Source organism: Pan paniscus, chromosome 17 (genome assembly GCF_029289425.2).
Source record: "Pan paniscus chromosome 17, NHGRI_mPanPan1-v2.0_pri, whole genome shotgun sequence".
NCBI classification, from domain to species: Eukaryota; Metazoa; Chordata; class Mammalia; order Primates; family Hominidae; genus Pan; species Pan paniscus.
The window spans coordinates 26,790,610-26,817,327 of NC_073266.2; the positions used below are offsets into that span (position 1 = coordinate 26,790,610).

General features: G+C 46.5%; 1 protein-coding gene across 3 annotated transcripts in view; it reads left to right on the plus strand.

The window, feature by feature from the left end:
• Window positions 1–26,718, plus strand: part of LOC129394612 (nuclear pore complex-interacting protein family member B8-like) — an 84,574-nt gene that overhangs the window by 21,608 nt on the left and 36,248 nt on the right. For all 3 annotated transcript variants that reach the window (XM_063597175.1, XM_055102552.2, XM_063597176.1), the window contains exon 1: window positions 1–26,718. This exon is cut by the window's left edge and continues 21,608 nt beyond it; it is cut by the window's right edge. The gene's annotated coding sequence lies outside the window, so the exon portion shown is untranslated.

The following is a 26,718-nucleotide window of genomic DNA, read 5'->3' on the forward strand; positions in this document are numbered from 1 at the left end:
ACAAATCTAAGTGTTTTCTTTTGCGCACTTAATAAAGCTCATCTTTATGTCAGTCATGATATAACTGCCTATTTTTTTCTGCCAGGGTATGTTACAACATCACACTTCCAAGCAAGGCCCAGGCTGGCCCAGATGGGACACGAAGCCTCCAGTAAAGATCAGGAGCACTTCTGGGGGTCCCACCTGAGGGATCTGGTGCATAAAGTCAGGCTTGGTTGTAGGCCCCCAACAAGACATAAAACCTGTACAGGTCAAGAAGTGACGCATCTCTGGCCTGTGAGCCCCTCACGTGCTGGGTGGCACTGAGGTGATGATGACACTATTTCTAAAAGACAGACATAATGCCAGTGACTTCAGTCGTTTTCCTCATTTTATGTGGCTATTTTAAAAAGCTGTCCTCCAGAAACAAAAGAATCCCTGAGATAAAATTTCCCAAAGCAAAATGCTCCATCTGACTGGGGTCCGACCTAGGGGTGGGAGAGCTGGATAGTCCTGGGACACAGAGTTAGGTCTGTGCTGTTAAAGGCAGAATTAATATTCCTTGTACTGAACTGAAAAGGACAGATTTAAAAATCGTATCTTTTGTACTTCCATCTAAGCTACTTTAGGGAGTTTTCTGGCTATGAAGCACCTGAATCTTGAGCTGTAATTCAGAAATAAAGCGTATCTGCCCTTCTGTCCACCTTTCTTTCCATCCTTCTGGAAAAAAGCAAAAGGAAAATTCTTAACTTACTAAAGAGAGCATTAATGCAAACGTGAGTCTGAATGACAATCAGATCAATAGCCAATTTCAGAAAAAGCCTTCAGCATTTCTGAAAAGAGAGGCAGAGGGAAGGCACGGTGGTGCTGTGATCGCTTTGGTGGAAAGGTGCTGGCACGATTTTCACTCCAGGAAAGCTGTGCCTCCCCTTGGGGTGGGGACGCATGAGGGGCCCTTGTGCTAAGCCACAAAATACGCCAGCCCCTCACAGGCAGACCCCAGGCAGCACAGATGTGGGATTTGTTTCCCACAGCATTTTAAGACAGTTTGAATTGGTTAGAGGCATTTTAAAATGGGAAACTTTCATACAAAAAAATTGTTTCTGGCTTCTCTGGAAAAGACTAGAAGGCCTTGGGCGTGTGTGTCCCTGTGGTGAGAAGAGGCTGGGGCTGAGGAATGGGCCCCAGAGTGCCCTGAGGCCGTGTCCTCTTTCCCTTAGAGAGGCTGACAGTGACAGCTTGGGCCATTTTATGTCTCCTGCCTGGTCCCTGTCGTTATTTGAATTTGTGACCCTTGCTGCTAAGATCCTCCCCAAAAGAAGGGTGGATACAACGAGGTTATTGCAGATTTTAAAAGTTGAACTTTCTCGGTGGAGAGCCCAGACAACACCCTTGGTAGCTGGGAAGCCACATGCTGGATGAGCTACAAGGGGCTCAAAACCTAGACTTTATACAACTGACTTTTCTTTGTCACTTTTCGGTGTTTAATCAGATGATTAAAGTCCTTGAAACATGTCAGCTTTTTCAGGTGGGCTGAGGTTAAGGAAAGACGGAGAGGGCTGGGGGAGGGTCAGTGAGTGCTCTCCATTCTGGAGCTGTCCAGGCGCAGGAGGGATTCAGGGCTGAGATGGGGCTCCACGCAGGACCTCCCTGGTCTTTCTGCCTGGAAAACAAGGATCTTCTTTGGTTGTTTTTGGACAGTTTAGCTTTATTCATGTTTGTCAGAGAGAAAATTTGGTTGGCTGAAGTGTGGGCTCTGAGAAAGGACTAAAAATAAGAAAACCCTGAGATGGACATGAAGACTCAGAAGACAAGAGACAATAATTTTTCTTTTTTCTAAATCCTGGGAGAACTTTTCTGTTTTGTTTTGTTTTTTAATGGCAGGGGGAGCTAAAGCTTATAAAACCCTTATAGAAGGAAAGGGATCCACAGTATGATTTGGAGACTGACTTCTTACCTATTTAGAATGTAACCTCTCTGTTCAGGAAGAAGCTTGAATTCATTTCATGGGTGACAAGTAGGCTGGCCCTGGAGGGACATTTAGTGGGTGCTCTTAGGTTATGATTTACTGCCTAAGCCAGTTAATTGCAACTGACCACAACCTATAGGCAAACATCACAGTCAGGTGCCAGCAGAGTCCCTCACTCAGGGACAGTGCCCCTGGAGAAGCCCAGCTGGCTTCCTCAGTGGCCTGGGGGCTCTGTCTGTCACCCACCCTTGGGGCAGGTGCACCTTTGCTTCTGACAAACACACACACACTGAGCTCTGAAGTGAGGAGTGATATGGCCACACCAAGACCCATGAAGGCGATCCTGTCACCCAGCGTTTCTTGCTCTTTCTCAAATCCCCATCACATCTCTTTATTCCCCAGATGCTTTCTGGGAATGTCCTTCGAGCCCATTCTCTTTACTTTCCATCTCATTCCTCAAAATATCCTCAGCTTGCATTCTTGTCAGGGGGAAAACTATTAGAAGTTTTGGTCAAACCCTGATGACCTGTCCTCTGAGGTAAGACCCCTTGGGTTTGGAGCTGGGAAGGGCATAATTCCTCAGAGTGAGAGCCAGTCAGGATTAACCCGCTTTGGAAGCCATGGCTGGTGGTCTTCACACATCTCCTGCAACATGGACCCTCGTAGAAGACACTTATCTTTGAGCAAAAATGAAGCCCAACCCCAGACTGATGTGTTGAACCAGAAGAAAAATGAGTAATAAAATGTAAAGATCCTTGTTTATAAGGTATGGCTACCCCTGTCTTCTGCATAGGGCTGAGATGGAGTGTTCCTTTCTTGAAGGACTGCCAGGTTTGGGGAGGTGATGCCAGGTGAGGAATGGGAAAGCTGAATCACTTTGCGTTTGGGATGGAGCCTGCCAGGATGGACGCTGTGCAGAGGGTGGCAGGGGATGAGAGGAGACAGAGGCCATGCTGCCCCCTCACCCAAGAGTCAAGCAGATGAGAAGGGACATAGAAGAAAGGGCGTGTCCAATGTGGACATTGAGGTTTCCCGCTAGGATCGGAGTAGACACACCGATTTGTAAAGTCCACGTTGCTCACCAGTGCTTTTGTGAAAGTTGGTTCTTTTGGGAAAACTTGAAGAGAATGTTCAACTTCATGACTCAAGGGGCATGAGGGTGTGTTAAAAAAATAGGATGCACGGAGAGCAGCCATGAAGTGTCCTCAAGAGTGTGCAAAAATGTTGAGGAGGCATCGGTTTCCCACAGCCTGGCAGAAAGTGAGGGGCAGGGTGGTGAGGTTCAAGAGCCTTCCTTGCGATCGGGGTTTCAGAGCCTAGGGAGGGCTCTGCAGGCAGAAAAAGGCACTTTTTGTTAATACCTCTCTCTCTTGCTCTTGCTCTTCAGGGTTGGAAAATAAGAAAGTTGAGGAGGTTGTCAGTGAGGAATTTGGACAGGAAGGGAGTTAAGGGGAGCCAGGGAAGGCTCAGGCTGAGGGTGCCAGGACCTGGCCGTGGATGTCTGATGTCTGAAACCCGGTGGCAACCCCAGCATTCTTTTAAAGGCTGCTTCCCCCAACTCCCCTGTTAACAGGGCTAGGAGTCCACTGAGATGCCGCTTGCCTTCTTCTTTGTTGAAGGGGTCCCAATGTGCCCACGCTCTGAGCACAGTGGGGACCACCCAGCCACCTCAGCCAGGCTCTGACAGCCACGGCTGTGCTTCCTGGGTCTCCTTCCTGACATAGTCTCTATCTACTGTCAGGACTGCTGTGAGCCTCGAATAAAGACAATAGGTGGAAAGTGTCTAGCATCTGGTTATGTTGGAAGTGCTCCGTGTTACGTGTTAAATCATCATCCACAAAGTAAGGCCCTGAGCATCTGGCTATTTTACTTTTAATAGTTTCTTATCTGGCCCACGTGAAGAGAGCAGTGTGACATTCTGGATGCCACTGTGAGGTTTGGTGAATGACCTCTGGTCCATCCTAGCTGAGGGCTCCTTGATTCTCACCTGAATCACTGTTCCATCCCCCAGACAGCCTCACCCATTCCATTCTGTCTCATATTCAGCCTCGTCCCCATACCACAGCCTGAATGACGCTTAACAGGCACACCCAGTCCCTCACTCCTAGGCATTGATTTCTGTGGAAACCCACTATACTCTCAGGATAAAGCGGCACCCTGAGCTGGACTGATGAGGGCCAGGAGTCCACCCTTGGTGGCCTCCCCAGCCACCCACTCTGCTCCGTGCCTGGTGGGAAACTTCAGGTCATGCATTTTGCCTCTTGGGGTTCATCCCCCCAGCTTTGCATGAAGCCTCTTGTCCAGGCGTCTCTGCATGCTTTTCCTACTTCTTGGAAAGGTTTTCCTCCTTCTTGGAAAGCTTTTCCTCTTCTTCCCATATTAGTAACATCTTCCATATGCTCCCACAACCAACAGGAACGTTAAGGAAATTATTCGGCCTGTATATTTCAGCACTGGAGAGGGAAACACAAAGGTAACTGGGATCACAAAAAAGCTGCCATTCCCTCCAAGACCGGAAATAAGCAAATGTGTGGTCAGACACCGAAATAGCCAAACAGATGCCTTCCTTGTGATGCTTCTGTGGTGACCTTGTCCCCCTTCTCATGTCCGCCACCCTCAGCCAGCCTCCCAGCTACCTCTCAGCTGTCCCTCTGTGGTGGCAGCACACTCGTTTGTCACAGTCTACGTGTGGACTTCTGTTTTAGCTTTGGGTTGATGGTCAGATGATGTCTCTCCTGTGCATAAAGCCCTCTGGCCCCTTAGAAAAAAATCCAAACTCCTCACCTGGGCTAAATGAACCCTGCCTGTCCTGGTTTTGTGCCTGACTCTCTGAGGTCAACTCACACCCTCCTCCTCCTTGGTTACCTGCTCCTCTGGCCTGTGCCTCCTTGTCCCTTGTCCCAGGAAATCTCTTCTCCCAGGTTTTTGCAGACTGTCTATTTCTTCTCCAAGCATACCGGCTCAAATATCACACCTCTGAGAAGAGCTGGCCTCCAGCCTCCCCATCTTTGTAAGTGGTCAGACATTCTCCCTTACACTGCCCCTGATGGGCTCCATCTGAACTCTTCTTGTCTGTTTATTTGCCTTGCTTTCATGTTGTCCGTGTCCCGCACCAAGTCTGCTTAGCTCATGCCTTGTCAGTGTCTCCAGCAGTGCCTGGCGTGTGGTCACTTGCCAGAATTATTGGATGAATGTCTCACTTCTCCAACTAGATCATGAGCTCTTGAGCCATCGAATGGAATGGCTTCATCTTACTCTCCTGTTTTCCCCAAAGTAGGGACTTTGGGGAAAAGTGCATAGAAAGTGCTGGGTGAACATTGATTTGTACATTGTCAAATGTGATTGGCTGTCATTTGGTGGACATGAGCTGAAGAGGAAGATATCTGGAGTAACCAGTTTCCAAGTGGTGCCATGAGTTTTCCCTTATCTGTTCTGTAAAAATTGGGAGTATGTGAGATGGGGAAAACTTTCATTTGGATTCTAGTTCCATTGCTGCCACTAGCTGGCAGCTAGCTGTGGGTCCTTGGGCAAATCCAAAGGAGCAAGTCACTTAGTCCCTTTAATTCTTAATCCTCACATTTATGAATACAGGAATTAAACTAAGGACATTCAGGGCTCTCTTCCACTTATAAATTCTAGACCTAGATCATTTTAGGCCAGACCATCACCGTTATCAGGCTGCTTCCATCTGGTTTTTTGAATAGATGTACGTGGATACTGGTAGCGTAATCCCAGTATGGTGCTATAAGAAGCATCATTGTTTCCACGAGGGAGGAAATGTATAAAGGTGAGGGAAGTAGTGCCTTCAGTGAGAACTTAAGAGATGGATGTAGGAGAGACCCGAGGGCTCTGGAGCTGGAGAACCGATGTTCACAGAATTCTTGTTCACTGCTTGTTCTCACATGAATGCTCAAAATGCGGCACATTACTCATTTTGGAGAGCTGGGCTGAAACTGAAACCTGGTTGATCGAAGAGAAGAGGGCAATGAGGAGGACAACTGTTGAATTCTGCAGTGACTCTGGTCCCTGTTACAAGCTCAACCTGAAGGAAAAGTTGTTCCATGAAATGGTTCCAATGAGAGTGTTACAGGACCAACAGGTTCACACGCTCGCTGTGCAGTCACAGATCAATGACATGGAGACAGCAGGGTTTGCAGCAGAGTTGGGAGTTTCATGATCACAGGGTGTTGAGCAAAGAGATGGGAGGAGACCCTCAAATCCATCTCCCAGAGAAGTTCTGGGCTGGGACCCTTAAGGGGATCGTGGAGGATGAGGGACTGGAAAATTAGAGTCATTGATTGGTTGGGGAAAAGGGGAGGAACTCATTAAGATGTGGAAACTGCCATCCTTGGTGAGTCAGCTTCTCCTAGGTTCCTTCAGACCAGCTGAGTCAGCAGTTTCACTGATATGCAGGACCTGAAAGAATATCTCAAAGGGAAATTTGACATTTTGTAATGTTCAAGTTGTTATCGATAGGGCAGTCAAGGGGAACTATAATCTTGCAACAGGGTCCACGGGATTCTGAGGCAACTGGCACCAAACAGCTATGAGAAAGTGGATCAGAGAGCTGCTGACCTAATGATGAATGCTGAGTGTGCCGCCAGCTGGGTTTATTTTCATTTCTCCCCTTCCTTTATTCCTTGATTAATTTTGTAAAGTTTATAGGGATGCTTTCATGAGCTCCAGCAGATGCCAAAAAGTGCATGCAGTGGGAAAAATGATGCACTTCAGAGAGGCTTGGGAGCCAGGGCTTCTAGGTGGACTTAGGACATAGGCCCTGGGAATGGCAAATGGGCACTCAAATAAAAACAAGGTCCAGGCACATGCCAGTCATGCCTCAAGAAGTGTCAAGGGGTGTCCTGCTTAGCTGCTTCCATTGACATTTCTGTGGGTTCCCGCCTGGGTATTTTTCTTCCCTTCATTCTTGGGCTAATCTTATCTGGTGAGGCCTGACCTGGTTCTTGTCATCATTCTCCCCGGTGCGCTGGAGTGCCTGTGTGCCCGCTGAAGGCACTGAGGTGTGCATCTGCCTGTGTCTTCTTTTCCTCTGCCAAGTTGTTCCAGTTTGTGTGGGTGGGTCTCTGCCTCATTTTCCCTGTCTAGCACCCCAGACCCTTGCTGGTGCTGGAACACTGCCCTGAAAACCCAGCTTGTGTGCTGGAGACACTGCCCACCTGGTGGACTGCTTTGCCTGCTGGGCAGGAGGAATACACCCCCCTTCCCTCCCTCCTGGTTTCTGGACCCGTGGTGCCGCCACCCACACAGTGTCCTGGAGCTGTGTCCTTGATGCCTTAACCTAATCACTGTACCAAACCGCTTCTAACATTTACAGGCCTGAATTTGCTGGAGTCTTGGGGGTTTTTTTAAATAGACTTAGATGGAAACATCTTCTCTCCAGTGTCCACAGGGCCGGTTTCCGTAGCCACCGATGTACTCCGAGCCAGTCTTCTTTCCCTCCTGAGAATCAAGTTGTTGCAGTGGCATTATTCGGTTTTGTGGCTGAGCCCACACTGCATTTAACTTCTCCGAGACACTCCCAGGCCAGTTCCTTGAGAAGGAAAGTGACTTCGTATTTGAAAACAATACCAAACTCTATCTTGCCAGTATGGGAGGGTGATGCGAACTTTATCTTTGAACATTCAGACAGACCTTTAAAAAAATTAACTTAAAAATAATATTAACCTATTACTCCAGAAATGATACATTCAAAGGAAAATAAATCATCTGATTCCAGAGAAATGGGTTACTAGTATCAGCCAATGGGGCCTTCAGGTTTGCTGTACTTTTTAGATGGGGTGTGCATATTTATGTCAGCTGGAAATGTTTGGGGATAACTGTACCTTTTTTCAATGTTAAGTCAGGATCTTCTGGCCATTTTGCCCTTCTCTGAGCACATGGTGAGCCAGACTATTCATGGGAAACAATACTTTGGATAAGGTTTGCCAATTAAATCTCTCTCCACATTTCAATTACTTTCTCTAAGCAAGGTAGACATATGAAATAACTTTTCATTAAATATTGCATCTTAGAATCCTCAATAGGAAGGCAATGAAAAGCTAACCCAGCCCAATTGGATGCTGAGCTCTTCCTTGCAATAGTCCTGTCTGTGACTGTCTAGCCTCTATCTGAACACCTATGACAACAGAGAACTCTTCCCCCAGGAAGATAATTCCATATGTGTGCTTCTGTCAGGTTGGCTGCATATTGAACCAAAATGTATCTTTTCGTGTTCCTGCTCTCCTACTCTTCAGTTCTAATTCTTTCCTTTAGGGCCGCATGGAAGTAAATCCTCATTTTAATCTGGGTTCTCCAGAAATCAAAGCCTGATGCAGAAGGAAGGAGGGGGTGGGGATAAAGAAGAGAGATAGGGAGAGAGCTCATATCAGGGAGCTTGGGACTGTGGCTCTGAGAAGCCACACCAACCTAGTTCCGGGGATGCCTCCTCTGCCATGGAAAAAGGGGGATTCCTGGACTGGCTCTCCTCTCCAGTTGGGGTGCTAACTCCCCTACCCTTGGACTCATGCACCCCAGGGGTGAGATCACCTGTGGTGTCAACCAGTGACCTCTCCAGCACTGGGGGCAAGAGGCATGTGGCCTCTTTCACACTGTGCCTGCATCAAGCCCATCAGAGCATGCGTTGAGCCTATTTTTTATAGTTCAAACCAGGGCACTTTGAGAGTGAACCGGGGTGGGGGGCAGTCGCAATAATTATGCCAGGGCAACAAGGGTGACTGGGAGTGCTTCCTGGGCAGACTGGGACTTGCAATCATCCTCCTGAGCCCATGAAGAGCTGGACTAAGGATTCATGAGGCCTTGAGGCTCTGAAGAGGTGCATGAGAAGGTGTGATGCAACTCTTGCTCACACAATAGCTGGAGCTGAGGGTTCATTAACTCATTCGGCAAATGTTTACTGGCTTGAGAGTGTTAGGACCTGCTCTAGGGTGGAGGGAAGCAATGGTGAGCCCAGCCATGTACAGGCCCAGCCATGTACAAATCACGGAGCTGGTCATTTAGAAAGGCAGATGTCACTTTAAACAAGTAATTACTTAATTACAATTGGGTAGTTGCAATCACACAGTTGGAGAAATGTTATGAATACATAAGAGGATACAAACTTTTCTAAAGATGTTGGCCATCAGAAAAATGTCCCTAAGAGAGAAACATTCAAGTTAAGACTCTAAGGTACGAAAAGAATTGGTCTGGTTGGATTGGATAGAGGAGGAGGGAAGGAGAGATGGAGAAGGGAATTAGGAGGGCAGGAAAGCAAAGGGTTAGAGATACAGCAAACCCATGAAAGAAACCTCTCAGGTCAGAGAAAGCTTGGCACCCAAGAATAAAAAATACAGCCCTGTGTCTGGGGCATGTGTCCCAGAGGAGGACTGGCTGGAGGTGAGACTGCATGGGGCCTGACACCACGCTGAAGATCACAGTTTCAGTGACTTAAAAGTTTGTGGAAGTAATGTTCTCCCAACTAGCTGCTGTTTGGAGCACGGATGGGGGAAAGAAAGCCTGTAGGATGCTCTTGGGAGTGTCAGGCCATGGAAATGATAGTTGCTTTGGTTAGGTTACAGGGAGTAGAGACGGAGAAAAGTGGATGAGGTTGAAATATATTTAGGACACAGAATGGGTAGGACTCAATGCCATGTTGGATGCAAGGGGGGAGGGACAAAGGGATCAAGGATGAGTTTGGCCTCAGCACAAATGACTTTCCCATGGAAGAACCATTTTGTGAAGTGGGATGAGCTTGTGTTGGGGGGAGGCTGACTCTGCACTGGTTTTGGGACCTTCTGAGGTTAAGGCAATGTGAGACCTTCACACGGGGATGTGCAGTTGGGAGTTGATCTGGAGGGCTAGAATTCAGAGCAGAATTGGGTCGAGAGACGGAAATTTGGCATTGTGAACATATTTGAAGCCATGGGAGTGGGTGAGACCTTTGAAGAGAGATCACAGAGTGAGAACTGAAGTGAGTTGAAAGCAGGATTTTGATAAATTCCAATGTTTAAACTAGGCTGGGAGAAGGAGCAGGAGCTCTGAAAGGAAACTCAGAAAATGTGGCCAGAGGGTCAGAGGGTAAACAGAGAGTGGTTCCTCAGGAAGCCGGGGAGTGGGTGTTTCAAGAAGGAACAGATGGTTAGCTGTGTGCAAGGCTTCCAAGAGCCATGAAGAAACTGAGCAAGATGGCAGGCTTATCATCACGCAAGCCTCTGCTGGCCTAAAGGAGAGTGTTTTAGTGGCTGGATGTCCGACTGGGGGGTGCTGAGGAGTGGAGCGGAGGAAGAGTGGAGGGACGGATGGCCAGATGAATCAAAACAAACCTCCGATGGGAAGAGAGAGCAAGGAGCTGGAGGGGCCCAAATCCTGGCGGGGGCTCCCAGGGGCAAAGGAGAGCAGGCACGGATGCCAATGGAGAGGCATTTTGTGAGAAAAGGCTGAGGTTTTATGAGAAAGAGGGAAAAAGGGAGTGGAGTGCCTGAGGAGGCTGGGTGGGCCAGGGCTACTCAGAAGCATCTAGAGAAGTGCTGCCTTTTGATAGGAAGAAAGGGCTCTCGTTTCAGTTTAAAAAAAAAAAAAAAAGATGCAGTGAGTGGCATTAGCTGCACACAGGCTCTGGTGAAATGGTGTCAGGATGCGTCAGAATTCCTCACCGGCGTCCTCAGATTTTCTCTGAAGTATTTGAGATAAGATCATCTTCCATAGGGTGGCAGCAACAGTGGGAGGTTTGAGGGAAATGGAAACTGCAAGAAATTGTTACTGTGTGGAGGTGCTGGGGAAGCAGGCATTTGGAGACCTTTATTAGGTTTCATGATATGAAGATGACACAGGAGAGCTCATCAGCTCCAAAGTATTTACAATCGAATTTCCTAAAGAAGTGGACTGGCTGCACAGATTGTGGTCGCTGTGCTTCATGCTTGTTCTGGTATTTAGAGCACAGTGTCTCTGTCTTACCCCCCAAAGCAGCTCTGGACTCAATGTCTAATGAGCATCTGAGATGGCACCCCACCTTTTTAGTTTTGCTGTTTAAAAATAGTTTCACAAATGACTTTCCTCTGCTAGGGAGCAAATGTCAAAACACTTTCTGAGAACTCCCATGACCTGACTGTTGAAGTGACAAAGCCTATATCCTTTAGAACAAAGTAAATTCTGGTGCTTCTTTTTTGGTGTCTGTTTTGTATTGTATCTATTTTTTAGAGATGGGGTCTTTCCCTGTTGCCCAGGCTAGAGTGCAGGGGGGGCATGATCATAGCTCATTTTAGCCTCCAACTCCTGCGCTCAAGTGATCCTCCCACCTCAGCCTCCCGAGTAGTTGGGCCTACAGATGGTGTCCCCACACCAAGCTCTGTCTGTTGATTGGGATGCAGCTAGGGTGGGGTGAGTGGTAGAGGTCGATTCATTGGCACAGGAAGGCCCCCACACACATGAGACCAGAGGAACTGGCTCCATCCTTGTGTCTGACTTGCCTTTGTTGTAGAAGCAATGGTCCAGCTCCCAGGTCTAGAGGCTTGAGTTTGTTAAAATGTGCTGGACATCCAGACAAATCAGACACTTTTTATGGAAAGCTATATAAAGGACACCATCCTTCCTAACAATACCACAGAGATTCAAGGGATTCAAAAATCGAGAATGAAATCCGTTCCAAAACACGATACTGATGGCCTAATTTTGGCTTATGTCCTGCTGAGTTGCCCCCAGTAGTGGACCTGAGCCCCTTGGGGGAGGGACAAAGTAAAAGGTGGGTTGGTTGGGGAGAAGTGTTGATCTGGAAGTTGTAGTTGAACTTCAGTAAACTCTTTTATGAGGGGTATAAGCTTTGCACCCTGATTACGTACTAGAAAGATAATTGCTATTCAACTTAAAAATGGCTACATGTGCTATCTTGGTTTCCAGTGCTCCACAATCTGGTTGGAGTCCCATCTATTCTTTCATGCTTAGTTGGAATCTTCTTCCCTAGCTATATTGATTAAATAGGGATGAATCACGCCCTTAACCATGCTCACAGCACTCCTGAGATAGTATCTTCTTTACCCTTTGTTATCAGTTCCTCAAAGACAGGAGGATGTCTCTTATGTGTTTATATTCCCAGGGTTTCATACTTAGTACTTTTTTGATGTGCTTACCTCCTTGAAGTTTTAGGGAACTTGCTCAATAATAAAGACTAGACAGTGAATTTGCTGTCGAGATGTTCAAAGCTGAGGCTTTTTTTTTTTCTTTTGCTGTGATTCCAGAAAATCCTGTCTTCCATCTGTGTTTGGGAGGCAACTGAGCGGTCTCGCCTGGCAGTTTCCTGTTGGGCTTGTTTCTTCAGCGGACCCAGGTCTGGTGTTCCTTCTCTGTCCCTCACCACGACCTCTCTACTATTGAACTTATAAAAGGGGAGCTAAGGAGTGTAAACCATTTAGAAAACATATGTTTGATATTTATAGCTACAGAAGATATTTAAAGTGTGATTGATCACACGTGAATTTCGTTCCAAACAACAAACCGAGCTGGGAAAACACTCAGTGGTGTAGACCGCCCCCTGCTGGCCTCGTTCCGAACCCCAGAGCGCGCCGGTGCCTTCCCGTCGCGTTGCCGCAGGGAGGGGAGGAGTACCGTGCCCACACCTAGGAATGTATCTTCGTGGAAACCCCATGGCACAGGGTGTTGTGTCCTTTGGAGCCCCTCCTCGCAGCTGTGAGCTATTTACTAATAGCTGACTATCACGTGGGGAGGTTGTGTTGCTTTAAAAATGGAATGATATTTCTGCTTTACAGTTTTCCCAAATTTGGGCATCTAGTGAAGCTGTCCTTCGGGAATTCACGCTCCAGCTGGAAGCCAAACTGGGAGGGCTGTGTTTTCTGAGGGAGTTGGAGGTCTCCCCGTGCTGGCGAAAGGTCTGGGAGTGGAGCTCAGGAGGTCTGCCTTTGACTCCGGCCTCCTTCTCCAAACTGGGGGTTTCCTTGTTAATGGAGTGGTTTGACTAGGTGATTTCTAAGGACCCTTCAGCTGTGTCATGGTGGGCAGCACCGTCCTGCCTTCCTGGAGCTTACATTCCAGCTAGCGTGTTTACTGGAGCTCCTGTGCTCGGTGTGGGGAGAACTGACAAATGTAGTAGGTGGTTGAAGTCATCCACACATGGTTTGCCACTTCTGTGACCGGACCCCGAAGTCGGGATTTGCTGGGAAGCACACAGGTGCACCCATCTCCTTCCAGGTCACTGCTCCAGTCAATTCGTGCTGGCTGAGGCCGTCTGGGCATCCAGCACTCCTTGGTAATTCTTGTATGTCTTCATTCCGCTTTTCCTGCATTAAGCATGGAAGCTATTTCCAAACTTCTTGGTACCCGGGTCCTTTGATCCTCCTGCCCCTGCTGCTTACTCTCTTAGCAGAAAACCCTACCTCCCTCCTGCAGAAAAGACCCTGTCTGAATTGCTAGCCTTCCCCTCACTACTGGCTGGCTCTCATCAGTGTTGAATTTACCTTTGCCCCAACCAAAAAGCCAAAATACTGGATGCTGCATTTGCCACCTGCATTCCGTATCTCATATCTTTCCTTCCCTTCACAGTCAAATTTCTTGAAAGCAGTGTCTACATCCACTGTCTTCCTTTCTTGCCTCGACTTGTTCCCGAAGCCACTGCAGGCTGGCTGACTTCCTCATCTCCACTCCACCGAAACGGCATCATTTCAAGGTCCCCCAGTACCTGCATGTTGCTGAAGCCAATGGGCACCTAACACTTTTTGTTTGGGGCACTAGACCATTCCCCATGCTCTCGATCAATGCTCCTGGTTTCCCCCTTCATTTCAGCTGCTTATTTCCTGTGGTAAGGGTCCTGCTTGCTTTTTGTCTTCCTTTGCGTTCTTTCCCAGATGTTTCTCGGTTTTGCTCCCCATCCTTCCACCATGGGAGCAGAAGGGGCAGGGGCAGGGATGCAGAAGCACAGCAGGGAGGTGCATTAGACGGGTTGGCTAGAAGGCCTGTGGAAGAGGGCATTTGGCCTTGCTCATTTCAGAATTCCTGCGAAGAGAGCACAGGGGCAAGGGCCTTCCCTAGATTACAAATGGAAATGAAGCACAAGCTTGAGTGCCAGAGCAGCATCAGCTGCTGTGTGGCGTGGGAAGGGACCCCGACGTCCTAGGGATGCAGGGCAGATCTGAGCTACTTGCTGGGGAGCTTGCCCTAGAAGTCTGCCAAGGTGGGGTTGGAGGGGCCCTGCAGATGAGAGCGGCCAGCTGAGCTGCCTGGACTGGGGGCAGGTGGGATTGCAATGTAACAAGTGGATGCCAAGAGGCCCCACCGCACAGCAGGAGCTGAGGTGGGGTTCGCCAGCAGTGGGAGACAGCCAGGCTCTTTGGGAGGGATGCCTGTACTAAAGGGAAAGTCACATTTCTCAGCTGGATTCCATTTCACTCTCACTAAGTGGAACCAGCCAATGTGCACCCAGGACAGGATCCAAGGTGGGGACCCATGGAAGGAGCACAGGCCTCCAGCGCTGCGAAGGCATGGGCACCCCTCCAGGCCCACATCCTCTTGGAGAAGAGCAAGAGAGTGGAAGAAGCAGGAAACGTTATTTACCCACCTCAGAAGTCACCCAAGAGCTCGTGAAATTGGGCAGGGACTGTGGTAACATAAAGTTTCAAGTTCAAAGTTTATGTGTCCTTCCTTACTCCCGGTGGAGTGGGCTCATGAGAATATCCAAGTGTTTATAAAGGATAAAGAACCCACATTTTCTTTGCACATCTGGCTGGAAAGTGAGAAATGTATAAATTTTTGAAGAAACTGAAGGGACTGTCATACATCTGTAATAATGATACACGTAAAGTCTGTGGAATAACATGAAAAATCTGTAAGATGTACCATTAAGCGAGCAAAGAATAAAACTTGTGTGTTTGATTTTAACCATGTAAAATCAAATACTTTTGAGTAAAACCTGGAAAAAACATGAGGAAAATAAAACCAACTATCACTGTGGTAGGAGTGTAGGTGGATTTTTTAAAAATCCTCTCGTCTTATTTATTAAGAATAAAATAAGGTTGTTAATTCATTTTTTTGATTGTGGTATACTTTAAATTTCTTTCCTGGTGGTGCAGTGTACCCCACTTTTTTTTTCTTTCACTGGAACTAATGTTTCTGTTTGGAAAAGCACACATAGGCCAGGTGCACTTTGGGAGGCTGAGGCGGGTGGATCAGCTGAGGTCAGGAGTTCAAGGGGCCCTCCAGCCTGGCCAACATGGCGAAACCCCATCTGTAGTAAAAATACAAAAAGTTAGCTGGACGTGGTGGTGTGCACCTGTAATTCCAGCTACTTGGGAGACTGAGGCAGGAGAATCACTCGAACCTGGGGGGCGGTGGTTGCAGTCAGCCGACATTGCATCACTGCATACCAGCCTGGGTGACAGAGCAAGACTCTGTCAAAAAAAAAAAAAAAAAGAAAGAAAAAAAAAAGAAAACCACACACAATAAAATTTTAATAACTATTCATTTCTTAAAAATCATGAAAATGCCATGTCATTTCCTTTTACTGAAAAAATTACATAAAATTTAAGTATAAAATATGTCATAGAATAGTAAATAAAATATGATCCCATTTATGTAAAACAATGGGTTGTTTTAAATCCCATGTGCTACCTCTGCTTTCATTCCTCAATATTCTCCAATTTCCCTTTGCTTCCCTATACTTTGTTCTTTTATAAAATTTTTTATTAGGAAACATTATCTATTCCTGCATAAAAAAATTACCTAACACTCAGTGGCCTTAAACAGCAATATCTGTTACCTTGCACTGATTCAGTGGACCAGGAATTTGGGAGTGGCTTAACTAGAAACTTCTTATGAAGCTGTAGTCAGGACCCCACCAGCACTGCAGTGGCTGAGAGCTTTGTACAGGGGGTGGACACTCCAGCTTTTGCATACTACCAAATCCACAGCTTCTCCCACATGTTAAGTTTTTGTTACTGAGGTACCTTTCTTCTGCATTCCAAAATCTACTAGTTGTCTATCACTGCATTAACAAATCACCCCACGAGTTGGATGCTTAAAGCAATGATTTCAGGATGTCCCACTCACATGACTGGCAGGCTGGAATGGGGCTGGCGTTGGCAGGTGCCCTTAGCTCCTTGCTGCGTGGGCCTCTCCACAGGGCTGCTGACGTGTCCTCATGGCATGGTCATTGGTTACCCCACTAATGAGTGATCCCAGAGAACTTAAGTGTAGGCCAAAATATCTTTTGTTACCTAGCCTGCGAAGTCATACTCCATGATTTCTGCAATATCCTATTGGTTACACCCTTAAGCCATGCTCATTTTGGAAGAGAATACATGAGGGTATGAATACCAGGAGGTCGGGGGCATTGGGGTTCTCTTGGAAACTAGCTACCATAGTCTGCCCTCTCACCCCCAGTGACTCATGTCCTTCCTGCATGCAAACTACAGTCATCTCAATGCCCCCCAAAGTCTCATCCTGTAAAAGCATCACCTTGAAAAATCCAGGATCTCAAGATCTGAATCAGGCCCAAGTGTGGTTGAGGCTACTCCGATCCAGTTTCTCTTGATCTGAGGATCTATGAATGGAAGAGACAAATTATTTGCCTGTCACACATCCAACATATGATGATGTGACAGGCACAAGATAGCTGCTAAGACGTTCCTGTCTAAAAAGAGGGGAAATGGGAGTCGTACAGGAGTCACTGGTCCATACCAATTCTGAAATCCATCTGGGCACAGTTTGAAAGTTATGTGAATAGGACTCAGTCCTACTCCTGTCTGGGAATGAGTCTCCCTGCTTCTTAGCTCTGCCCTGCCGGCCTTATTTCCATGTTTCCGTCATTCCTCCTTTGTAGACTACGTTTGAAACTGAGTAGTCTTTCAGTCTTCCTGTCTGCAAATGTTTGAGGGTTCAAAGCCACTTTTCATTTGTACCTCTGTCCCTTTCAGTCCAAGCTGGTGTTTCTGCCAAAGCAATTCTTTTCCAGTAGCTGGGAGCCTCCTTGATGGGCTCATTCCATTTGACAGAAGTCACGCCCGTAAATCTTTTTAAAATAAATCTTTCTCTTTACCTTTAGGCTGCTACTGAGACTGCTAAATGGCAACACCTTTAACATATGCAGAAGTCCTGCTGTTTGACTGAACAGTTCTTTGGGATTTTGCAGTCACACACTGGATGTCATCTTTCGATCTTCTTTTCTTGAGAGGGCCCTGGATATGTATGATCTTTGATAAGAAGCCAGTTCTTACCTTTAGCATCTTTGCCATCTGGAGATGGAGAGGCTGGGAATGTCCAACAGTTCCTGCTAGTATATATAGCAGGAAAAAAAAATCAGGGGCACCTTTAAAACTCAGTTCACAGGATACATTTTCTGTTTTCCACATTCTGTAGACGACAGTGTTGCTATACGTTTTGCCACTGCATAACCACCAGTTTCCAATGAGTCGCCTCAGTTTCCTTTAAGCCCTCACAGACAACCTTCTCAAATGTCACCATGCTTTTGCTAACAGTCCCTTGAAAGTCCTTTAGGCTTTCATTAACATTCCTTAAAGTCCTGCCAGCTTCCTCCCGCTGCCAAATCCACAGCATCTCCCACATTTTAGGTTTTTCTTACAGTAACATCCCACTTCCACCTTCCAAAATATATTAGTTATTTACTGCTGCATAACAAGTTACCCTAAAACCTAGATGCTTAAAACACTAAAAAACATTTATTATGTCACCCATGTTCTGTGGGTCAGGAATTAAGGCATGACTATTTAGTTGGGTGGTCCTGCCTTAGGGTCTCTTATTAAATGGCAGTTAAAATGTCAGCTGGAACTACAGTCATTTGAAGACTTACCTGGAATCAGCAAACCCAATTTCAGGATGCCTCACTCGCATGGCTGGCTGTTGTTGCTGGCTGCTGGAAGCAAGCCTTGTTTCCTTGACACACGGATCTCTCCACAGGGCTGCTTGAGTTTCCTCACAGCATGGCAGCTGGTTTCTTCCAGAATGAGTGAGAACTTGCTTTTTATGCCCTTGATGTGGACATCACACACTCATTTATTTCTGCAGTGACAGCCTATCCCACTTACTGTGGGGGGAGGAGAGTACACAGGACATGAATGTCAGAAAACAAGACCACTGAAGTGATCTTGGAGCCTGGTTGCCACATGAAATATATAAACAAGTGAATTTATGGTCATACATAAATGGTTTCACACAAAACAAAAGTAAAAGACTCCTAAAAACCAGAAGAGCACACACAGATACACACATGCCATGCACATGTGAGCACATAGAGTAAAAGAATAATAAAATAAAAAATACCAAGTATGAGAAATAGAAGATAACCAACAGCTTTAATTTTTAAGTCTTTGTTTCCTACATCTCATTACTTTCCTGATATGGGAAGAAATGGAATTTTGTGGTCCTATTTTCTCAGCCTTCTTTATAGTTTTTTTTTGAGGGACAATATTCAAAATATTTAACAACCAGTACGCCATGGGCACTGGACAATCAGATGGAATGAGGCCATAAACAACCAGCACAGCTACTCTGTGTGCGTTGGTGACCATCATGCTTGGTTTTACCACCTGTGTTTGTATCTCTAAATGATATACTCAGTTTGGAGTGTTTTTACATTTTGCTTTTTTCATTTAATATTATATTTTTGAGACTTATTTATGCTGAGGGATGTAGCTACAGTTCATTTTCACTGCTGTATAGTATTCCACCGTGGGACCACAACTTATTTTCTTTATACTTTCTCCTATGGCCATTTCATAGCCAAAAAAAAAACAAAAAACAAAACAAAACAAAAACCCCACAAAAAACAAAAACACCCCAAACTGGAAAGCCTTTTTTCCTGGAACTGTTAAAATAATGTTGCTGAGAAATCATCTGTGCATTTATTCTGGTATACTTGTATCAGAATTGCTCTAGATACATACCTAGTGAAGATATTCCTATCTTACATAGAAGCGATCCTTCAGGACTGTGTGTAGGATGTTCTTTCTCTTTGGTTTTTGTCACCTCTGAAGATGGATGGAAAATGTGTAGGCATTGGAACAGGGACCCCATTTTTTTCTGAAGGAACAAACATGTTGTTTGAATGTGATCTCACGTGATTGAGAAAATAATTTATGATGTCCACACACCTAGTTACAATGACTTGTACCAGGAGGGGAGCCCAAATATTTTTTTTTTTTGCTCATTTTCTCCAGTTTGAATGGGGAGTAATTATGAAAAATAAACAGTACCTGCTTAAAGTATATAATTTGATGAGTTTTAATGTTTATTGTATACCCATGATACCATCACCACAATCGAAATGATGAACATTATCATCACCGAAGATTCTCCATGTGTCTGCAATCCATCTCAGGCAGTGGCAAACCTGTTTTCTTTCACAATAGATTACTTTGTATCATCCAGAACCTTATATAAATGGAATCATGGAGCAGGACTCTATTTTTGTCTGGCCTCTTCCGTTCAGCATCATTTCGAGATTCATCATTATTGCATGAATCAATAGCCCGCTCCCTTTTTTTTTTTTTTTTTTTTTTTGCCTTCAAGCGTCTGTTTAACAAAGCACATCTTGCACCGCCCTTAATCCATTTAACCCTGAGTGGACACAGCACATGTTTCAGAGAGCATGGGGTTGGGGGTAAGGTTATAGATCAACAGCATCCCAAGGCAGAAGAATTTTTCTTAGTACAGAACAAAATGGAGTCCCCTATGTCTACTTCTTTCTACACAGACACAGTAACAATCTGTTCTCTCTTTCTTTTCTCCACATTTCCTCCTTTTCTTTTCTACAAAACCGCCATCGTCATCATGGCCCGTTCTTGATGTTTGCTGTCTCTTCAGAGCTGTTGGGTACACCTCCCAGACGGGGTGGCCGGGCAGAGGCGCTCCTCACCTCCCAGATGGGGTGGCCGGGCAGAGGCACTCCTCACCTCCCAGACGGGGTGGCCGGGCAGAGGCGCTCCTTACCTCCCAGATGGGGCAGCCAGGCCGAGGCGCTCCTCGCTTCCCACACGAGGTGGTGGCCGGGCAGAGGCGCTCCTCGCTTCCCAGATGGGGTGGCGGCCGGGCAGAGGCGCTCCTCACCTCCCAGACAGGGTGGCAGCTGGGCAGAGGGACTCCTCACATCCCAGATGGGGTGGCCGGGCAGAGGCGCTCCTCACATCCCAGACGATGGGCAGTCAGGCAGAGAAGCTCCTCACTTCCTAGATGGGGTGGCGGCCGGGCAGAGGCACTCCTCACCTACCAGATGATGGGTGGCTGGGCAGAGGCGCTCCTCACCTCCCAGACGGGGTGGCGGCTGGGCAGAGGCGCTCCTCACCTCCCAGACAATGGGCGGTCGGGCAGAGACGCTCCACACATCCCAGACGGGGTGGCTGGGCAGAGGCACTCCTCACCTCCCAGATGATGGGTGGCCGGGCAGAGGCGCTCCTCACCTCCCAGACGATGGGCGGCCGGGCAGAGGCGCTCCTCACATCCCAGATGGGGCAGCCGGGCAGAGGCGCTCCTCACCTCCCAGATGGGGCGGCTAGGCAGAGGCACTCCTCACCTCCCAGACGGGGTGGCGGCCGGGCAGAGGCGCTCCTCACCTCCCAGACGGGGTGGCGGCCGGGCAGAGGCGCTCCTCACCTCCCAGACGGGGTGGCAGCCGGGCAGAGGCGCTCCTCACCTCCCAGATGGGGTGGCGGCCGGGAAGAGGCGCTCCTCACCTCCCAGATGGGGCGGCCGGGCAGAGGCGCTCCTCACATCCCAGATGGGGTGGCCGGGCAGAGGCGCTCCTCACATCCCAGATGATGGGCAGTCAGGCAGAGAAGCTCCTCACTTCCTAGATGGGGTGGTGGCCGGGCAGAGGCACTCCTCACCTACCAGATTATGGGTGGCTGGGCAGAGGCACTCCTCACCTCCCAGACGGGGTGGCGGCTGGGCAGAGGCGCTCCTCACCTCCCAGACAATGGGCGGTCGGGCAGAGACGCTCCACACATCCCAGACGGGGTGGCTGGGCAGAGGCACTCCTCACCTCCCAGATGATGGGTGGCCGGGCAGAGGCGCTCCTCACCTCCCAGACGATGGGCGGCCGGGCAGAGGCGCTCCTCACATCCCAGATGGGGCAGCCGGGCAGAGGCGCTCCTCACCTCCCAGATGGGGCGGCCGGGCAGAGGCGTTGGCTGGTCTTTTCATTTTCTTTCTTTTTTTTTTTTTTTTAAAGCCAGCTTCCACTTTTTGCTTTAATCTTTTCAAAGCAATAGCTATTACATAAATCAGTGAATACAATATTTCAGCAATATTTGAAATGGTGTTCACACCCAGAAATTCCACTTCTAGACATAAATCCAAGAGAATTGAAAACATAGGTGCACACAGGCACTTGTACATGAATATTCATGGAAGCATTATCCACAACAGCCAAAAAGTGGAAACAGTCTAAATGTCTATCAAGATGAATGAATAAATAAAATGTAGTGTATGCATGCAGTGGAATATTATTTGGCCATGAAAAGAAATGAAGCACTGATGCAGGCTGCAACATGGATGAACTTGAAAACTTTATGCTACATGAAAGAAGCCAGTCATGAAAGGTCACATGCTGTTATTCCTATTATAGGAAATATCCAGATAGGCATGTCCATAGAGACAGAGAGGAGAGACAATGTATTTTGAAGATGAAAAGATCCTAATTGTAATGAAGTCTATAATTCTGTTTCTGTAGTAGTTCCAACTTTTGATACTCTGTTTAGGAAACCCATGCTATTTACAGGTTACTAAGAATTTATTTTCTTCCAGAAGTTCTACAGTTTTTAGTTTTACCTTTAGAGCCTTTATCCATTCTAAGTTAATTTTTGTGTATGGTGTGAAGTGTAAGGGTTGAGAATTATTCATTTATTTATTTTTGCATATGGCTTTTCTATCAATCCAGCATTGGTTGGAAAGATTATTCTTTTCCACATTACTTTGCCTCCAATTTTCTATTTCCAGAGTCTTTTTTACATTTCATTGATCTATAGATTTACCTTCATGCCAATATGGCATTGTGTTTTCATTGAAAAGACCCATAGGGGTGTGAGGCATCATTGAGCTTCTTAGATCTCTGGGTTAATAGTTTTCATGAAATTTAGAAAATTTTTGGCCATTACTTGCTAACGTATTTTTTACGTCCCGTCAGAGAGCTCCACTTTTTTTTGTGAATTAAATGGTATGTTTACTAGATGGCTTGATGTTGACCTACAGTTAACTGGTACTTTGTTCTTTTTTTTTTTTTTTTTAAGATGCAGTCTCGCTCTGGCGCCCAGGCTGGAGTGCAGTGGCGCAATCTCTGCTCACTGCAAGCTCCGCCTCCCGGGTTCACACCATTCTCCTGCCTCAGCCTCCGGAGTAGCTGGGACTACAGGCGCCTGCCACCACACCCGGCTAATTTTTTGTATTTTTAGTAGAGACAGGGTTTCACCATGTCAGCAAGGATGGGGGTCTCAATCTCCTGATCTCGTGATCTGCCCGCCTCGGCCTCCCAAAGTGCTGGGATTACAGGTGTGAGCCACCACGCCCGGCCCTAGATTCATATGTTATTGTTAGAGATAATACAGATCATTTGTATGCTTTGCCCAGTTTTCATCAATGGTAACATTTTGCTAAGTTGTACTATAGGGACATCCCTCAGTATCCAAGCAGGATGAGTTCCAGGACCCCCGCAGATACCAAAATCCATGGATGCTCAAGTCCCTGATATAAAATGGCATAGTATTTGCATATAACCTACCCACATCCTCCTGTATACTTTAAATCATCTCTAGATTACTTTTAATACCTAATGTAATGTAAAGGCTATGTATGGCAGCTGTTATGCTGTATTGGTTTTTGATTATATTATTTTTTATTGCTTTATTCTTCAAATATTTTCCATCTGTAGTTGTTTGAATCAGTAGATGCAGAACCTCAGGCTACAGGGGGTTGACTGTAATATCACAACCAGGATACTGACATTGATACAATGTACCAATGTTATCCAGAGATTCCTGGTGTTACTTGCACTCTGTGTGTAGGTGTCTCTATCTGTGTCTATTACATTGCATACAATTTGATCACCTGTGCAGGTTCATGTATTCACCACCATAGTTGTAATACTGAACAGTTCTAACACTACAAGTCCCCTTTGTACTGTCCTCTTATAATTGCAGCCACCTCTCTCTTGCCCCTCTACCACCTCTTTCATCTCTAAGTCCTGACAACCACTGATCTGTTCTCCATTCCTGAAATTTTGCCATTTCAAAATGTTTTGTCAATAGAATTATACCGTAATGTTTTGGGACTGTTTCTCCCCGCAAACATAATTCCCTGGAGATTCATCCAAGTTGTTATTTGCTATCCAGTGTATTTTAATCTTAGACATTGTCTTTTTCATCTCTAGAAATTTGAGTTGAGTCATTTTTATATCTCTTATACTTCTAATTTTGTGGATGCTTTACTATTTTGAACATATGGTGCATATTTATACTAACTGTTTTAATCTCCTTTTCTAGTCACTAATACATCATTTCTATGTCTGCTTCTGTTGATTGATTTTTATTTTCGTGCCGGGTTATTTTTTTCCTCTGAATGGTTAAGTCCTTAAGTTTTTTTTTGTTGTTGTTGTTTTTTTTTTTTTTTTTTTTTTGGTCTTCAGTCTTTGCCTTTATTTATCCCTGTCCCTCCCAACCCCCGGGCTCCCAAGTTCTATCTCACTCCTCCACCTTCCCTGTCCTCTCACAGCTGAGGTTCCAGGCTGTAATGATGGCAATGCTGCCCAGCACAACCCCGGCCCCCATGATGTCAGAAGGTGCCACAGTCTCATGGAGCATATAATACTGCAGTATAAGGGCCACCACCACCTCGGAATGCAGGACAGCGCACACCAGGGCAGGATGGGCCTTGGTGACCGCATAGCCCACACATGTGAAAGAGACCAAGTTGAGGATCCCCACTGCCCCCACACAACTCCAATTCAGGAGGTCACTGGGCAACACGGGGGTCTACAGCACAAAGAGGCCTGGCACAGAGCCCAGCAGCCCCACCAAGCCAGATAGGAAGGCCACTGTTGGGAGGCAGGAGGGAAAGTGCAGAGAACGATAGACCAGAAGCCCCAGGGACAGCGCCAGTCCTCCCAGGAAAGCCTGCACATAGCCCAGGGCGGTGTAGACACCCGTGGTCCCCTCCTGTAGTGTCCAGAGTCCTTGCAAGCCTGGGGAGCCTGCCATAGCACAGCACCTTCCCTCGCCAGCCCCTCCCTGCCCACAGGGTCTTTCCTCATGCGTGGCCACATGGCCCCTCAGGTCTGATGGTGCTGTCTGAGGGTGCTATGTGTGGAATGAGGTCATTGTGCCCGCAGGTTGTTTGTGATTAGCTGTCTGCCACTTCCGTGACACGTGGGCTGTCAGTGACTCTGTTTTCAAATCGCAGCAAGAGCTCGTAGTCTTTTCCCTCTAGGTCTTCCTGCAGTGTGGACTGTTGGGCAGCATCCTAGGACTAATAATCATTGTGGGACCTGGACTCTGTTAGCTGTCTCTAACAATTGTTCATACAATAATTGTTCATTATTGTTCTCAACTTGGGGCTCTCCCCAGCCTCAGTCACATTTGGTTAGCAGACTCTGGCTTAAAAGTTTTGGTGACTTTGACTTTGACTTTGACTTTTGGGAGGCCAAGGTGGGTGGTGCCCAGGCTGGTCTCAGACTCCTTGCCTTAAGCAGTCCTCCCACCTCAGCCTCCTAAAGTGCTGGGAAGCATTACAAGCGTGAAGCATTGCATCCAAGTGAAACTTCTTGAGATAGTTACATAATGTCTAAATCTGCTGGTGTAGAAGTTAATAAAGTGTAGAACTGAATAAATATTAAATATTAGATCAAGTTTCTCATGTTTACCTTAACGTATAAAGATTTATCTTAAAGCACTGATTTTCACAAAATAACATCAGTGTGAAATTGGAAAAGAAGCCAAATATTTTATTTCATGTATCTGGGAAATGAGGTGCTTTAGTCAACTGAATCTGCCCAAAACTAAAAAGCATTAATTAAAAAGTACTTAACTCAGAAATTATAAAAATAGGAGACATCAATAAAATACATTCTACACAGAATACACCAACCATACACTACTCTTTTTGATAATAAAAAATGTATTTACTGAGCCAGTTGTGGTGGCTCACGCCTATAATCCCAGCACCTTGGAAGGCCAATGAGAGTGGATCAGTTGAGGCCAGGAGTTTGAGACCAGCCTGGCCAACATGGCGAAATGCCGTCTCTACTAAGAATACAAAAATGAGCCGGGCACAGTGGCACGCACCTGTAATCCCAGGTACTCTGAAGGATGAGGCAGGATAATTGTTTGAACTCAGGAGGTGGAGGTTGCAGTGAGCCGAAATCATGCCACTGCACTCCAGCCTGGGTGACAGAGTGAGTCTCTGTCTCAAAAAAAAAAAAAAAAGGAAAAGGAAAAGAAAAAAAGTCAGTTGCAGTGGCTCACGCCTGTAATCCCAGCACTTTGGGAGGCCGAGGCAGGTGGATTACAAGGTCAGGAGATCGAGACCATCCTGGCCAACATGGTGAAACCTCCTCTCTACTAAAAATGCAAAAATTAGGCTGGGCACAGTGGCTCACACCTGTAATCCCAGCACTTTGGGAGGCCGAGGCACGGAGATCACGAGATCAGGAGATTGAGACCATCCTGGCTAACACAGTGAAACCCTGTCTCTACTAAAAATACAAAAAATTAGCTGGACGTGGTGGCAGGCACCTGTAGTCCCAGCTACTTGGGAGGCTGAGGCAGGAGAATGGCGTGAACCCGGGAGGCGGAGTTTGCAGTGAGCCGAGATCCCACCACTGCACTCCAGCTTAGGCGACAGAGCCAGACTGTGTCTCAAAAACAGGAAAGAAAACAAAAGAAAATTTGGACTATTGCCAATTACAAATATGTTTAGAGAAGAATTCAAAACAGTAACTGTGGATGATGGAAACAAAAGTTATGATAAAAGTCTGATGAAACTTCCCAGTTCACAAGGACATTTAATTACTTATTTGCAGCATTTTAAGACAGTAATCAGAATCATGACTGACAGCATCATATCAGGGCCACCAGACTTTTATAAATTTCATACAATCTTCAGAAATAATAACTTTTTTTTTTTCAGATAGATTCTACCTCTGTCACCCAGGCGGGAGTGCAGTGGCATGATCTCGGCTCACTGCAACCTCTGCCTCCTGGGTTCAAGCAATTCTCCTGTCTCAGCCTCCCGAGTAGCTGAGACTACAGGCATGTGCTACCAGGCATGGCTAATTTTTGTATTTTTAGTGGAGACAGGGTTTCACTCTATTAGGCTGGTCTGGAACTCCTGACCTCAGGTGATCCACCTGCCTTTGTCTCCCAAAGTGCTGGGATTACAGGCATGAGTGACGGTGCCCAGCCATTCATGACATGTTTATACAAATATAACTTTAGCAAATATTTAGCATAACTATCAAAATTACAAATCATATTAAATTTGTATAAATGTATGCAATTTTTGGAACACGTATATCAACAACATACCCATAAATATAACTGAGATGAGATCTAATGTCACCTCACTTGACAGTGCCCTCCCATGCAGTATCGCCACATTTGACAATGCCTGCCCATTTAATCTACCAAATAAATCGAATCACTTAATACCTCTACAAGATGAGAGATACATTCTTTAGACTCCCCAAGGGATGCAGCTGAAAAAATCCCAAAGTTAGTTTTAAGCCAAAAAGACTTGATTTAGGATTTTGACACTGGAGAAACCCATCAAAGACGTCA